The sequence below is a fragment of the Carettochelys insculpta genome, chromosome 5 (genome assembly GCF_033958435.1).
Source record: "Carettochelys insculpta isolate YL-2023 chromosome 5, ASM3395843v1, whole genome shotgun sequence".
Classification (NCBI taxonomy): domain Eukaryota; kingdom Metazoa; phylum Chordata; order Testudines; family Carettochelyidae; genus Carettochelys; species Carettochelys insculpta.
The window spans coordinates 50,970,769-50,986,767 of NC_134141.1; the positions used below are offsets into that span (position 1 = coordinate 50,970,769).

General features: G+C 44.4%; 1 protein-coding gene across 6 annotated transcripts in view; it reads left to right on the forward strand.

The window, feature by feature from the left end:
* The window catches only part of SEMA4D (semaphorin 4D), a 174,194-nt gene that overhangs the window by 69,828 nt on the left and 88,367 nt on the right, over positions 1-15,999 (forward strand). The window contains exon 2 of one of the 6 annotated variants that reach the window (XM_074995068.1): positions 4,056-4,195. The exons of the other annotated variants lie outside the window; for them this stretch is intronic. The gene's annotated coding sequence lies outside the window, so the exon portion shown is untranslated. The remainder of the gene's footprint in view (positions 1-4,055; positions 4,196-15,999) is intronic. 6 annotated transcript variants of the gene reach the window in all.

Genomic DNA, 15,999 nt, shown 5'->3' on the forward strand with positions numbered 1-15,999 from the left:
AATTGTTTCTGGCCCTTGCAAGTGTAAATATAATATTTCCAATATGACAAGCATGTAAAGTGTCTGCTGGCAGTTTAGTGGTGCTTCTTCCTGCTTATAGCTTTCCTAGTAGGCAGTAAAGAAAAACTGATCAGAATCTTGTTTTTAACTGCTGCAAATTATAACCCAGTGGCAGCAAAAAAGCTCTCACAAATTGGATCAGATTCATGCTGCTGTGATAGAAGCTGTGAGCAGAAGCAGCAGTGGGAGGAACTGGAAGTTATGCATAAGCAAAGAGACCCTCCCACCCCAAAGAGAAGACTGGATGGAAGGAGGTGTATATTGGTGGAAGGTAATCCCTTGCTGCAGCCAGTAGATTCTGAGTGAGACAAGGAGGACTGAAACAGAGAAAAGTTGATCCTTTCCAGCAGCCAGAAGGGTTGGGGCAGGGGTCTGCAGCCAAAATAGCGAGAAGAGCCATGTTTTTCAAATTCAGTTACAAAATCAGTCCTTCAGTGCATGTGAATACGAGACCGTCCTTAATAAATAATGTCAAACCCTACTTTTTGTAACTCCTATTTTAAGAACAGCACACACACAATGGTTGGTACAAGTTAGAAAATTGTTACCCCATCCCCAGGCTTAACCCCCCCTCCCCCAAACCCCAGCCTCCCACCCCCTCCGCCCTCAGGCTTAACTCACCTCTGTACGCATAGCTCCTCTGCTACTCCCTGCTGCCTTCTCCGTGGGCTGCGCGGCCCCAGCAGGGGCAGGCTTGGGTGCCCCTTCCCCCAGCTCTCCTGCCAGTTTAGCCTTCTCCCACATGGGGTGTCTCCCTGCCCTGCCACGTCTATCACTTCCAGGCTCCCTGCCACAGCCGACTGCTCATGGATCCAGAGTCTGCTGCCACTTAAACAAAAAAACCGAATTCAGTTGGTCTAATGGCAGCAACTGAATTTAGTGTTTTTGATGAAGTGGTAGCAGCCTCCGGAGTTGCGAGTAGCCCCTTAAAGAGCTGCATGCAGCTCCGGAACAACAGGCTGCTGACCCCAGGTTGGGGGAGCAAAAAAAAAAGTTGCATGTTTATAATAATGGCCCTGTGGTAGGAATCTCAGCTGAGGAAATTAAGCTTCTCACCTTGGTGTGGCCCTTGGTCAGCCAGGACCTTCCTGTCCAGCAGCCCTGCAGCTGCTGTGGGTAGGGAGAGATGCACCACCCCTTTTGTGCCTCTACCTTCAGCTCTGGAGTTGCTGTGGGTGGGAAGAGAGGCTCCCCCCACCCAGCCCACGCCACAGAGCTGCCCTGGGCGGGGGGAGAGACATTGCCCCCCAACATCTGACTCCAGCCCCAGGGTTGCTGTCAGTTGGGGGAGAGACACCCCTCCACAGCCAAGGTCGTGCAGCAGAGACAGAGGGCTGGGGGAGTCCTCTGTGCATGCTGCAGTCCTGGGGTAGACGACAAGGAGCACTCACTCCTCCTGCACTCTTCTACCCTTTGTCCTAGCCCTGAATCCCCTCCAGTGTTCTGAACCACTCAGCCCCCCCTCCACCAGCCCCACATGAATTTTGTAAGTGCTTTGATATGGAGGTAATGCATCACACATAGCTCCATATTGATGCATGTTACAAAATTCCTTCTGTGCATGTATGTATGGGAAAAAATTAGAGGGAACATTGCTCTAGGTCTCAACTCTCCATCTGTAAAATGGGGATAGTACATGCCTCTCACCTCACAGGAGTGTTCCGATGAAAAACAATGTTTGCAAAATACTCAGGAACTGCAGCGATGAGGGGTGAGGAAATGAAAAATTCTGTTCTTGTAGAACAGTATTAATTATGTCCAGTAAATAAAGAAGGCATGGGGGCCATGCACTGAGCAACATATATAAAACAAAGTATTGAATAGCTATTCTGAGCAATGCATGAGACTGGGGTCCTGTAGAAAAAAAAAAGTATGAGATCATATATATAAAGACTGTCTGAGTGCATATGTACAAATTGACTGAATTAAGACTGGACAGGCCAGTCTTCAAATCTGACAATTTCCTGGTTTAGACATGTTTTACTTAGTTCTTTCAGCTTGTGTGTGTGTGGGTGTAAGTAAGTAAGTAAATACTTCTAAAGCGAGAGTGTGTGAATGTATGTGTTGAGGGTGCAAAGAAAGGAAGAAGTAGAAGTATAAAGGAGAGAGAAAGCACAGTGTAGGTGGGAAAAGAGAAAGTAAAGAGTGACAATAATGCAGGAGAAGACAATCCATAATCTATCTTTGAGGAAAGAAAAGTGTGTATGAGAACAGCAAAAGAACTATTTTTCAATGTAACAATATTAAATAGAAGGTTTACTGTCAATATGTTACAATTAAATACATGTACATTGCTTCTTCTCTACATTTACATTATTCCTATGAATGGCAGGGAGGCATGGCCTTCAAGGACTTTGACTGAAAGGTATTTTTCTTTTCACGGGTATTAAACTGATAGCTTAGCCTTCAGGTTGGCAAATGTTTGAATAAATTTTCCAGACCAGCTCAGGTACAGCTACAGAGAAATTCTGAATACATGCATTGAATTGTATGCCGCCTTTGTCCTAGTTTTCAAATAGTGAATGGTTTGTTTTTTCCTTTTTAAAACTCTAAACATGCTATCCTGGTAAAATACCATAAATCATTGTTTTAAGAGCTAAGTATATGTGGTTGACACTGCTTAGCAGGAAGAGATTGAAGAAGAGCAGCCCTTATTTTAATTTAGTTTGAGAATGAATTAAAATCTTTCGTCAAAGTATAGTGAGCTCTCCTAAGAGAACGTGGCCATAAAACTATGAGATCAGGCTAGGAGTGAAGGCATCTCTGATCCAATCCTTCACCAGTGTATTGCCATGCGAGAGATGGAAAATGGAAATGACCCAAAGATTGATGCCATTCTTCCCATATCTATGGCAGTTCAAAGTGTTTGCTAAGCAACTCAGTAAGCTTCTGTTACTGTATTTTAATACAGTAAACCCCTGAAATGTGTGTAAGTCGGGGGCCTACAGTATTGCAGTTCTCATTTCGGTGCTAAAACGTACCATTTTTCCAATCTCAACTCAGTTTCTTCTGGTAGAGACATGTCTACTTGTCTTTTGGCTACAGCCTTAACTGTGAGGTTTTGAAAAAAAGATATGTCTTTTAACGTATCACAATAATGTAAGCATTTTTGAAGTGTAAGTAATACTAAGATCATTCGAAACTGCCTGTATGTAGAATATTGAAAATGAAGTAGTTGCAAATTTCCCAAATGATTCAGTAATTATTTTGTATTCCATTTAAATGGAATAATTTAATAAAAGAAATAAGCTGTTGCTCTATTTTTAATTTAGAGTCTAAAACATTCGTGAGGATAAATTTTAAAGATGGATTCTCTCTGTGTTTGTGAATTGATTGATATACTTCTCTGTTCAGGAATAGTAATGAAGTTCTGTATGGTCCCAGGATTTAAGTTATTTCAATAATGTATTGAAATATTCATGCAGTCTGCCCTAATAGAACACTCTTATGGTTCATAATCTGGTATTTGGCTTTCTTTGGAAGGTCAGTGTGGAAGTAACTGAAGGACAATAGGGTTTTTTATTTTGCAAGGCCGTATTCAGAATAAGATGGCCTGCCCTTGTGTTAATTGGAATGAGTATGTGTCTTGCTCGTATATGCGCACTACTGGGTGGTCTGAATGGTCATATGACCATCCTGCATTATTTTGGAAGTCATGTCTCTTTGCCTGCTAACAGAATACAGGATAAACGAGGATGAGGCTATAGTTAATCACCCTGCAGACTAGTGCATGCATGAGTGGGCAGCACTGACTGCTGCTGTTGCTGCTTGTCAGTAGCTCTGCAATTTATCACCAAACCGGGACTCAGACTTGGAAATGAAATGCTGAACAGCCGGGTGGGAGATGTCTAGTTACCTGGCATAAGTCAGTCTTGGATCTGAGTAAGTGAAAGGGTGAGCAGTGCCCTTGCTTGCACCTGTGTCACTCATTAATCTAAATTGCATGGAGATGTTTTATTTGCAGCACTCTGTGATTGATTTACTTCTGTTTTCAGTCATAGACACTTGGGAAGTGGATGACCTGTCATTTTTAGCTGCTTGGTCTAGTCGTATATATTGCTCAGGTCAACTGAGGAGAAAATAAGGAGACAGCCCTTCAACATATTCACGTGTAATTTGATCTCAGACTACTCAGGTATATTTTCAAACTGTTATGGTGCACATAGTTTGATTTGTGTCCATAAGCGCTTAAGAGTCTGAAACAACAATGAACGTTACTGACATTGCACTTTTGAAGGTGGGGTTTGACTAGGACAGTCATCCCTAAAATTTTGTTATTTTCTAATTTTTTTTTATAAAATGCTCAAAGTCTAGTGCTGATCTTCAAAAGCGGACTTTTTTTGTAAACTGAAAATATATTTTTCATGCTCTAATTGCAGTATGTAATTCTCCATTTTTATTTTTGAAACAAAAACACAAACATGAAAACAAAATATCTGGAAAAGAGTGTAACAAATTAGTACATTCCTTCCGGTGTCAACATGCAAACACATAACTGTTGGTTTTTCCATCTCTTGTTGCTTCACTGTAGTACATTGGTGTAAATTTAGTTAGCTAGTCAATGCTACAACATAGAATATGCTCATGACTGTGTTGTTCCTAAAAATAAGATTTGTAACGGAAAACAAAAATAGTTAATTTTAATGTGTAAGGGACTAAGATAAAGTCATGAGATTTACAGCAGAAAAAGAATGATTTTTGGCCAGTCAGAAAGTTTCAAGAGTATATTCATTGTAGAAGTATTAATATAATGTGTTCATTAAAATTTCAGTGGTTGAAATTCAGGAATGTTACTGGTTGAATAAAATGGAAGCACCACTAAAATTTTAGTAAGCATGGGTTAATTATTCCTGCAACTTAGTCTCACTTCTATTAATTGTAGCTGTGATATGTTTATATCCTAATTTTTCAAACAGTTTGCCAGATCCACTTATTGTGACTGCAAAGTGTCAACAGAGGTAGAAAAACTACCCAAAAAGTTACTTAAGTACAAAGGCATCTATTTTCATTTCTCTCTATGTGGGGCAGGCAGGGAATGTGCTTTTTCCTCAAGTACTTTTCCAGAGGGACACTGACAACTTATACTTAATTACATCCCCCCCCCCCCCCAAAAAAAAAAAAAAAAAAGGCAGCTGTACTTTTACTTAAGTAATATTTTGGGTACTTTTTCCATCTCTGCAATGTATAGATTCCTACATAAATTTTTATTATTGACCCAATTGGTAATCTTTTGTTTTGGACTTACGATCAGAAGATGATAGCTGTGCTGACCTTCTCTGCCAGGCGAAATAAAAACATGCTATGCCCTAGACAGGAGCAAGAATCAAAAGGCAGCCAGCTGAGATCACAAGGTGACCAGTAATGTTTATTACTTTTTTTGACCCAACAAGTTAAAGTTCAGAGTTCCTAGCAGAACTGCTTCCAAGCTGAGTCCAGAAGTCCAGGAAGCTGAGAAAGGGAGTTTAAAAGGGAACACAGCAAGTCAGTTATCTTTGATTTCCAGTTTGTTCATTTTCAGTGGTACATTAATACTTTTGTGTGGTTTCACGCTTGTTCTGTCGAATTCTTTTTTAACAATTATTTTAGTATTAGAATATTTTCTGGTTCTTCAGGGTAACCTTTGTGTGTTGATTATTTTGTCCTTATTTGAGAATGTTAATTGTGGATGGGAGACTTGAAAGGAGGCAATTTTTGTAAGACAACAGATGGTTTTAATGCTGACATAACTACAAATTAATTTTATTTGGTGGGGGAGAATTAGAGTATACCCTTTATTCTTTCTTTAAAGTGAGAGAATTGGAAGTCCAAAAGTGATATTACAAACTCAGATTTCTCTTATAAATCTATTTTTAAGGTTTAGTTAACTTATAAAACATTTTGAACCCTTCTCTCTCTCTCTGACAGTCAAATTTTTAAAATTACTAGTGATTTTAGCCTTATTAAAATGTTTCAGATTCTACAATTGTTAGTAGTACACTGTTCAGGCAATACATGTACTAAAGTTCTAGAAATTAAGATTTGTGGAAAAGTTATTTTTGCGGGAATTATTCAATGTGTATCAGTTGAGGTAACAAGAACTGAAGTTTCTTCTGAGGCCAAATATATTGTACTGGTTGAACCTCTCTAGACTATTACACTCTAGTCCGTCAGCATTCGAAATCTGGTGTGATTTTAGTTAGCCAGAGGACTATCACACTTATCATGGGTGTGACCAAGTTTCCCGTGGTTCCATAAAGTTTGTTTACAGCCACCAGTCCATTTTTTTTCTTGGCTATCTTCTATAAGACTGTTTTAATATTCTTTTGCATTAAATTAAAAATACTATTATTTTTATTTTTAACTATTTTAGTTTTTCAGTCTTATTTATCGTGCGAATAATAACATGTATACGAGATAAAACAGCTTATAGCTATTTAGGAAAAAGAACAATAAGCCTACCTTGTTAGCACCAATAATTTATTTTGTGCATTTTATTATCTTGCTAATATTTTGTTTAAAATAACATTGAAATGTTGTGGATAGTTGAATTCCTCTGTGTAAGCTTGACAAGAATGTTTAAGCAAAGAAATTTTTATTTATTGCTTACAAAATGTTGGCGTCAAGTAACATCAGCAGATATACATCCATCTGACAGTAGATTTGCTATGTCTTGACAGTAGGGTCACTTTAAGTGCAATACCCCGCTAGTTAGCTGTCAATTTAACATGTATGGTCTTTAGGATGAATTTGTAGGTCTTTCAAAGCATATTATGAAGTTAAAAATAATAATCCATTCTGATGTGTTTGAAGTGTTCTTGCTGGTGGTAAAACACATAGTTCTTACATAGAAAGGCAATGAGTACATGGGTAGACAGTTTTCCTATTGAATAGATGTTAGTTTAATTTTGGGCCTAGTCCTGGAGAATCTGAGAGCCTTCTACGCTTTCCAGGATTAGCCTCATGAGCAGCTTGTTCCATGTATTAAGGTATTCATGACCTGCTGTCCTTGCTACTAGGCTATTCGGTCTCTGACGTACAAACTGTAGTACAAATGTTTCTCTGATTTAGAGGTGAGCCAAAGGTGATAACCATCATGCCCAAAGGAAATAACAAGAAAGCTCAATTGAAGCTTACTTTTTTTCCCCCAGAAAATACAAATGATTGTATTTTGCAGGGGGTAGCCAAATTTACTGAGCATCGGAGATGCATACAGTAATCTTCAGAAGTTTGAGAGCCAGACATGCCTGCCAGTGATCGAGGCTTCTTCCCTGTGTCTGGATGATGGGGCTGGCGGCTTTTGCCTTGTGGACGAGGTATTTTGGGGCTTCTGCCATTCAGGTGCCTGTCAGGGCTTCAGCCCCACAGCAGGATGATAGGGGGAGCCATGTGGGAGGTGTCACTCTCCCAGAAGTGCAGAAGCCCTTAGCCCTCACTGCCTGGCTGCAGAGCTGAAGCCCCAGGCACCAGTGGTTGCCTCCTTTAAGGCGGAAACCCCAAGATACTTCTCCCCACTGGGCAGAAGCCTCTAGTCCCATCATTCCACTACAGTACAGAAGCTCCAAGCTAGGGATGTTAATGGTTAACCAGTTAACCAGTAACCCTCAAATGGATGAGGCTTTTTGGTTACAGTTAATCAGTAGGGGCTGGAGCAGCAAAACAATCTGTTGACAAAAGAGATTACCAAGTGTGTTCTGTCAACAGTAAGTCGAGGGAGCGTAGCACATTTGTTGACGTCTGTACCCTGCTCCCCAAGAGAGAGAACAAAACACAGGCCTGGATGTTCGGGAGGGGGGTGTGGGTTCTGTCAACAGAAACGGCCTCCGGGGCAGGTGCCCGGGGGACACCGCGTCCACAGCAAGCAGAACTCTTTGATCTCTGCCTCTGGCTATTCTTAAAGCTGTAAGAAGCCTGAGAAACCCTGGGGCAGGAAGCTGATAATGTGGAAGCAGCAGAGGTACCACCTGTAGTCCCCCACACCCCTGCAGCCACACTGCAGCTGAGGGCTCTGCAGATGGCTGAGCAGCAGGCACCCTGTGACCCTTGTCCCGAACCCTCAAGGGACCATCTGGAGAGGTCCCAGGAGCCATCCTGGCGCTTGAAGATGCAGGCCTCGTCTCCTGGACCAGGCCCAAGGTCCAGGCCCTGTTGGACCCATGGCGGGGGGACAAGAGAAGACCCTGGAAGACCCCAACGTGAAGCGCCACAGTGCCCCCACCTACACCTGGATGGCCGCTGCCCTAGCAGAACAGGGCCCCTCCTAAGCCTGAACCATGGAGCAGGTCTGGGTGGCAGTAAAGGAGCTTTGCGAGGGACACCTCCTGATGCTCCGGGATAGGACCTGCCACCTGCATGACATCCTTGGGGGTGAAGGGGGAGGACACATCCCCACCATGGTGCATCATGGACACGGTGCTTAAGGGCCCCCACAACCACCACAGCTGAAGCACAGCAGGAGAAGTGGGCCTCTGAGGCCCAACCCCTGCTGGAGCTGGAGCTGGAGCTGGAGCCAGACATAGTGTCAGAGGACAGCAGTAGCCTCATCACTGTGTTAGAGTTGGTTCCCAACAGCCAGGCCACCTCCCAGGCTTTGTCGGTGCTGGGCAAGGGTCCCTCTGGCAAGTACCCCATGTGTCTCACACTCCAGAGTGTGCGAAGAGGGCACAGACAAGGCATGCTACAAGCATTCTACAGCCGGCTCAGGAGGGACCTCGTGCTCCGGTCCTGGCACATGGAATCATATAAAAGGTAGCATGCACCACCTGGACCAGCCCCTGGGCACACGTACCAGCCTGCTGCCAGCCTCCCCGGAGGCTGGATGAGCCCCAGGCCACAGGGAGGGGGAGGCCCTACCAGCACTTGCCACTACTGGAAGCAGGCTAGCCTCAAGGGTGCCAACCTGACTCTAACACACCAAGGAGTTCAGCACCTGGCACACGTGCATGCCTGCAGGCGAGAGGCAGCATGCGCTCCTGCAAACAGTACTGAGAGTCTCAGTTGTGTGTGCAGGGGTGCCAGGGAGGGCCAGGCTGCTCCCGGCTCACCCACCACCCATGCAGGGACCCGTCTGTGGCCAGACACCCCCTGTGGCCACTAGCCCATTGAAGAGGGGAGAGGGGTGCTGTGGTGAGCCTGGTCCCAGAGGCACCATCGAGCCCCCATTTGGAGTGGTGGCTGTGGGATGACAGAGTGGTGGTGACAGGCCTGGGACCAACTCATGTCCCTCTTTGACACCGCCACTGGTATCTGGCAGGACATGATGGCCCAGCTGCCCATGGCTGCTACCCTGGCCCACCAGCCATCCCTCAGGGTGTCCTGGACCTGCTCCAGTGGCTGAGGGCCGTGCCTGACCTCCCTGTTCCCCAGGCCAACCCAGATTGTACCACAGCCTCCGTACCTACCCCTGGTCCTGGCCCCAACCCAGCACTGACAGGGGCCCCAAACCCATGGTGGGAGGGGATCCCAAGGCTGATGCCACTTGGCGTCCTGTTCCCCCCAGGTTCACAGCTCCCCACCCCCTGCATGTTTTGAGGCCCCCGCCCCCATTGTCCCAAGACCCTGCACATCCAAGTTTTGATGCTCTGCAGCTCCTGTCTCAAAAAGCCCCAAATGTACGTAGTTTAAAGATTTTTGTGCTTTGTTGTATTGTAAATAGTTTGTAATTACACTGGTTGTTTTTAATACATTTATCTATGGTTGAGAAAAATAGTTGTTCACCATACCCATGTTCTTCTTTATTGAGGAGGTGAGGGTAAGGGTTAAGGCAGGGCAGGGTAGGGCTATGGGCCCAAATCTCCTGCTGGGGGTTGCCCTTGTGAGGGTTATTGGGGGCGTGGGAGAAACTCTATCAGGGCCTTGTGGATCAGCACCCTATTCCGATGGGCCTGGCAGATCAGAGTTGCGTGTGGCTGCTCATACTAATGGATGACGTCCAACCCCAACCCAGTATAAAGGTCTCCCGCTTCCCCTCCACCATGTTGTTCATGGCGCAATGTGTGGCCACAACCTGGGGGACGTTGTGCTCACCTAAATCCAGTGGATGAGCAGGCACCTAAAATATGCCTTGAGGCAGCTGGAAGCACACTCAATCTTGAATCCTGATTTGGTTGAGGAAGGTATTGAGTTTCCATTGGGGTCCAGCTGGCTGATGTAAGGCTTTGTGAGCCAGGGCATGAGGGAGTGGGCTGCATCCCCCCCAATGCAGAGTGGCACCTGAATGTCCCCGAGCCACGTGAAGTTAATGTCTGAACTGCCCACGGTGATCTACCATGGTATGCAGTTCCATTGAGAAGTATTCCTTCTAGTTGACATACTTGGCTGTGCTATGCACAGGGGCATGGATTGAGATGTGGGTCCCATTGATAGCCCTGATGCAGTTTGGGAACCCCAGGGTGGTGAATCCAACCATAACTCTCTCTCCCATATGGATGACCTTCCGCAGCAGCATGGTGTTGATGACCATCAAAACTTGCAGAGGAATCAGACTAAACACACCTATCGGGAATTGAGGGAGGAAGTCCCTGGGCCCTGAATAGGGGGTCCCTGTCCTGGTCCTGTCCCACCCCGAGCCCTCTGGGAGCCCTTTCTCTGAGGCCACTTCCCTCCAGCCCCGGGGTTGGGGTTTTCCCCCACCTCTTATATCCCCAACCCTGCTTCCTGAGTGTCCCCCTTGGACAGGATACCCCCTCTCTCCCTGTGCAGGGCCTGTAGCCCAAGATTTTCTTACCTCCATGAGGAGGACCCTGATGGTGGACTTCCCCACACCGAATTGGTGGCCCACTGAGTCGTAGCTTTCAGGGGTGGCGACTGTGACGTGTTTCTCCACAAGAATGCCAGGCCGCATTCAGGTGTTCTGTCTTTGGAGGGTGTGGGTGAGCCAGGCACAGATTTCCAGGAAAGTGGCCTTTTGCACATGGGAGTTCTGGAGGCAATGTCCCATGATCAGCTGGATCCACCAGTTGGAACTGCTGCACTGCCTTCACAGCTGTGTGTGTGTGAGAGAGAGAGAGAGAGAGAGAGAGAGAGAGAGAGAGAGAGAGACCGTCTAGCAGCAACAGTGAGGTCCTCGAAGATAGTGTCGGGCTCGCCCTCCATGAGGAAGAGGACGACGGCTGTCAGGAGGTACAACAGATGCTGAAGCACCTCTTTGTGGGGCCACTGCAAGTCCGTGCTCTGGCATTTTGGCTCACTGGAAGAGCTGTCTGTCCCAGAAAGCATCAGAGCCTTGCTCTGGCCGCTGTGCTGTCCCTTGTGGAGGCATGCCTCAGCATGGGCAGAGAATGGATATCTGGAGGGGGCCCTTTAAGGGGACATCTTGCCAGGGCTCCTGGAAGGCAATGCTGACCTGCGACCCTGTCTGCTGTGGTTCCAGGTGGCTGTCTTGTCAAGGAAGTGGCTGGACAGTCTATCTGCTCTCTGTCAACTGACTGGATCAAAAGAGCGAGTCACTCTGCAGTCTGGATGCGATCCATCGACAGAAATTTTGTCAGAAGATATCTTCTGACAAAAACTTCTGTCAACAAATCACTCTGATCTAGATGGCCTGAGAGACTTAAGGCCACCCAGAGCATGAGGCTATGTCCCTGACTATCTGGCTAATATCCTCAATGAACTTACCTACAGTAGACCCCCAACTTACGTGGGGGTTGCGTTCTTGCAAACCTCACATAAGTCAAATTTCCCACACAAACTAGGGGAGCCAGGTAACTAACCAGGGCACCAGCTGTGGTCAGTTTCCTGGCTCCTGGATCAGGCAGCAGGGGGATCCGCAAAACTGACCAGCACTGCTGCAGTGTCTCCCTGGCTTCCCCCAGCTGGGAGAAGCCACGCCACAGCTGTCTGTCCGGTATGGCTTCTCCCAGCTGGGGGAACCAGGCAGACAAACAGCTGCAGGGCAGCTTCGAGTTGCACTTAACTCACGTTAGGGCAAGTTAAGCTCAACTCGAAGTTGTGCATTTCAGGGGTATACTGTGCTTATTTTCTGAACCCTGTTATAGTTTTGGCCTTCACAACATCCCCTGAAAGTTCCACTGATTGAGTAAAACAGCTATTCATTTTTTAAGTGGGTTTGAATTCTCTGACAAGTCTGTCTAGACTGCAGTTTGTGGCTGGATTATGAATTTAGTGATACTTCTGCTTTCTTAGCTTGAAAATGAAACTTGACAAACTGCAGTATTTCTACTTCATGGTAAGTTTTGGACATTGCAATTCTGATTCACTTTCTGCTTTGCTGGTACATCAGTGAGAAGTGTGTGGATAGAAGCGTGCCTTCAATTGATTCTTGCCTATAATTTCATAATGCTGAAAAGTTCTTATTTCTCTTCCTTCGTTTGGCATGCATGGTATAGAAAATTACCACTAAAGTGGTCGGTGCTGCCCACAGACTAGCTGAGACAAAACCTTTCCAGTGCTGCTGACATTCGCATCTGTCCTTCCCCTTTCGTAATGTGATCAAATCATTGCATCAGCCAGATTCATTCTAAAAAGTTAATCATCAGCTATAATGGTTAATTCTTCTTATGTCGCAAAACTCTTATTTGGCACAAGAAAAAAGCCTGTGTTAGGCTTGGCAGACGTTAGAATCCTAGTCATGCTGATGAGACTGTTCAACAACCAAAACTTCTATTAAGTCCACATGTTTACATAATTTACCTGAAATTTGAAGTGCCCGCATTGAAAGATTGGCACCTGTGTTTTTGAACATGGAGTGAAAGGTAATAACATGGTACAACCACACTACTGATTTCTGATATGTAGTTATTAGTGTAAAGGTCACAAAGTGACCTCGACATTGTTAATATTAACACACAGTCTCTCACAAAGGTACAGATAGTTCTTCTGTAATTGTCATGATTTATGTTACCATTAATGGAACAGGTACAGTCACACATGACAGAGAGCATTGTTTTTAAGTCCTGTGAGTTATACACTCAGGCTATCTACAAGGCATTCCTCTCACAAAAACCCCTTTCTTCTTCGACAGAACCCTTATCCCTGAAAAAATGAGGGATAAGGGTTCTGTCAAAGAAGGGGGTTTTTGCCAACAGTATCCCATCTACATGGCTGGGTTTTTTTTCTTTGTGCCAAAATCTTTCCTGATAACGCAGTCACGCAAGATTATTCAAATGAAGCTCATGATTGGTAAATCAGTGCTTCATTTTGCAATGTCGGGTTCCCTCATTTGCATTCTCTAGCGAGAGGAATGCCATGTAGATGTAGCCTCATTTTAGCGTTTGTTTGCTATTGTGTTGACCTAGTTCACATGTTCTCTGTCTCTCTCTCTCGCGCACAATATATGAGAGAGGAATCTAGAAAGAAAATACACATGATAGTGGAAAATATGAGTAATGATCCCTAGAAAATGGTACACTTATAAGATTAGTGTACTTACAAGCCTCAGTTAACCTGGCCCAAGCTTATGAGTTAGAGGACTGTTTGTAATGCAAACGCTTGAGGCAATCTTTTGTCTTTTGTTTCTTGGGATGTAGAGCTTTGTTTCTTACAGTGCTTAAGTAAATTCAGTCTTCGGAGTGTAATCAACATTTTAAAAATACTGCTGCTGGGTTCCATTTTTCTGAAAGGGCAAGGTTTGTGTGTTACATATAACCAAATAAAGAAAGTTATGTTGCTTCTCTCTTTGAGGAACCTGAACCAAATTCTTTACTGGTGTAAGATGGCAGTGTGACTGCACCAACTTAAATCAGCAGAGAAATTGACTTCATGGGTTTAAGTTGCCTGTTTTAATATATTCAGTGGCTCCTTGAACTGTGGGTCAGAGCTGTGTCCTTTCCTTGTGAAACTAAAACACTGTCCTCCTAAAGTGGAATAGTTTATGTGCAGATATGGGTGGCTCCATCTCAAAAAAGATGTATTGGAATTGGAAAAGGTACATGAAAAGGCAACCAAAACGAATAGGAGTATGGAGTCAATTCTACATGAGGAGAAATTAAAAAGATGTACTTTTCAGCTTGGAAAAGGGGCAATTAAATGTTGATATGATAGAAATCTACAAAATCATGACTAGTGTGGAGAAAGGAAGTGTTATTTCATCCTTCTCATAACACAAGAACTAGGAATCCCCTAATTAAATTAATAGCATGTTTAAAACAAACAAAAGGAGAAGTATTTCTTTATACAACGCACAGTCAACTTGTGGAATGCTTTACCAGAGGATGTTATGAAGGCTCAGACTATAACAGAGTTTAAAAAAAAAAGGCTAGATAAATTTGTGGAGGATAGGTCCATCAACAGCAATTAGTCTGGATGGGCAGAGGGTTGGGTTTTTTTTTTTTTTTATGAATAATGTAGATATAGTCTAAAAACCATCAGCAACTTCAAGGTCTCATCACCTTGTAAGAAAGAGGGCTCATCAAGTCTTGATGGGATTACTTCTGTTTTATTTCGAGCCTACTCACTAACCCTGTTTAAATTGGTTTTATATTGCTTTTTCTGAAGGGGGTGGGCAGTTTATTCAAAGTGGACTTTTGTTTTCTTTTAATTATTGCTATTATGGGGGGGGGCGTTTAATACGAAGAAGAATGTTTTTGTAGAGTTGTCTTCAGTGCAGACTGGCCTGGGATGCTGGAATAATGAAAGCATTCTGATCACCATGGTGAATGGTTTGTGTGTTTGCCACTGTAAAGGATGTGAACAACTCAGGGGCCATGAACTCATGAATCACTGGCATAATACCATATAGCTTTTTTAAAAATGCACAATCTTAGCTGTCTAATTATGTATAACATTTTTCTGCCCCTAATATTTGATAAAATATTGGATCTTTAACATTACATGGGCATTCTTTGTCTTTCTCCTCTCCTCATCTTAAGAAAACGAACTCCACATACTGTTCAGCTCTACTATTACCTCTGTTGCTTAAATTTTAGCAACACCAACATATTTTGGAGTCTTTGCTCAAGGCTTGCATATGGTGAGGGTAATGGTATTTTCATGTGCATTGGTTGAGACATGAGTTATAAAAATATCCAGGTGATCTGTTATTGGAGCATTCATATATGTAGGTAGTTGGTGCACATTCAAATATATTTTGTTCCTAGTGAAGTGTATTGCTTAGTGACCACAAAAATGCTTCCTGACATTTGCTTCTGGAAAAGCATCCAGTGCTCTTATGTGTCTGTGGCCTCATTTTTCACATTTTTTTCTGAAAACAAATTTTATAAGTCCAGAAAATGGCAGTTTTATCTGAAAAGTTGAATTTGAAGCCAGGCTGGATTTGTTGTATCATTTGGTCAGAGCTGGACCAGGAAACACCCTTCCTTTCTCCCCTCAACCCCCACCCTACCTTCCCGCAAACCGATAGTTGTAATCTTCGAAGCCTTGTTCTTTGCTGGACTTTATGATATGAGACTTTCTTCTTTTGAGTAGTGTCCCCATGGGTGCTCCATTCTGGGTGTCAGTGCATCCTCGCACCAGCGCTCAGAGAGTCTTCTATAGCCATGATTTCCCATGCTGCACATGTGCAGAAACACCTCTTCGTATGACGTTAGATTTAGATTTAGAAGACTTTTTTTACTTTGGCACTGAGGCAACCATAGGCAGCAGTGCTGATATCTTCTGGACGAGTTCCAATGAGGCCTGGGGATTTAGCATCAGACAAGGAGTGGAAACGGCACCAGTCTAAATCACCGCACTGCCCGCAGCAGTCTCTGGCCACAGCATTGCGCAGCACAAGCATTGACTCATCACCCTTTGCCCAGGCAAAGCTGAAGACAACACCCGACGTGGCGCCAGGATGCTGTACTGCTGGCACCATCAGCAGCGGAGCATAGCATGGCATCAAAGCACCTGTGAACTGATCCACCACCACAACACTACTCAGCACTGGGTCCGGCACTGCATGGTTCTCCGCATCGAACATCTCTGGTACTGCCGCTGTCTCCATACCTATCTCAGCAGTCATTGCTCTCCTATGAGTCAGACACCAGACCCCAAATATTGGAAGGA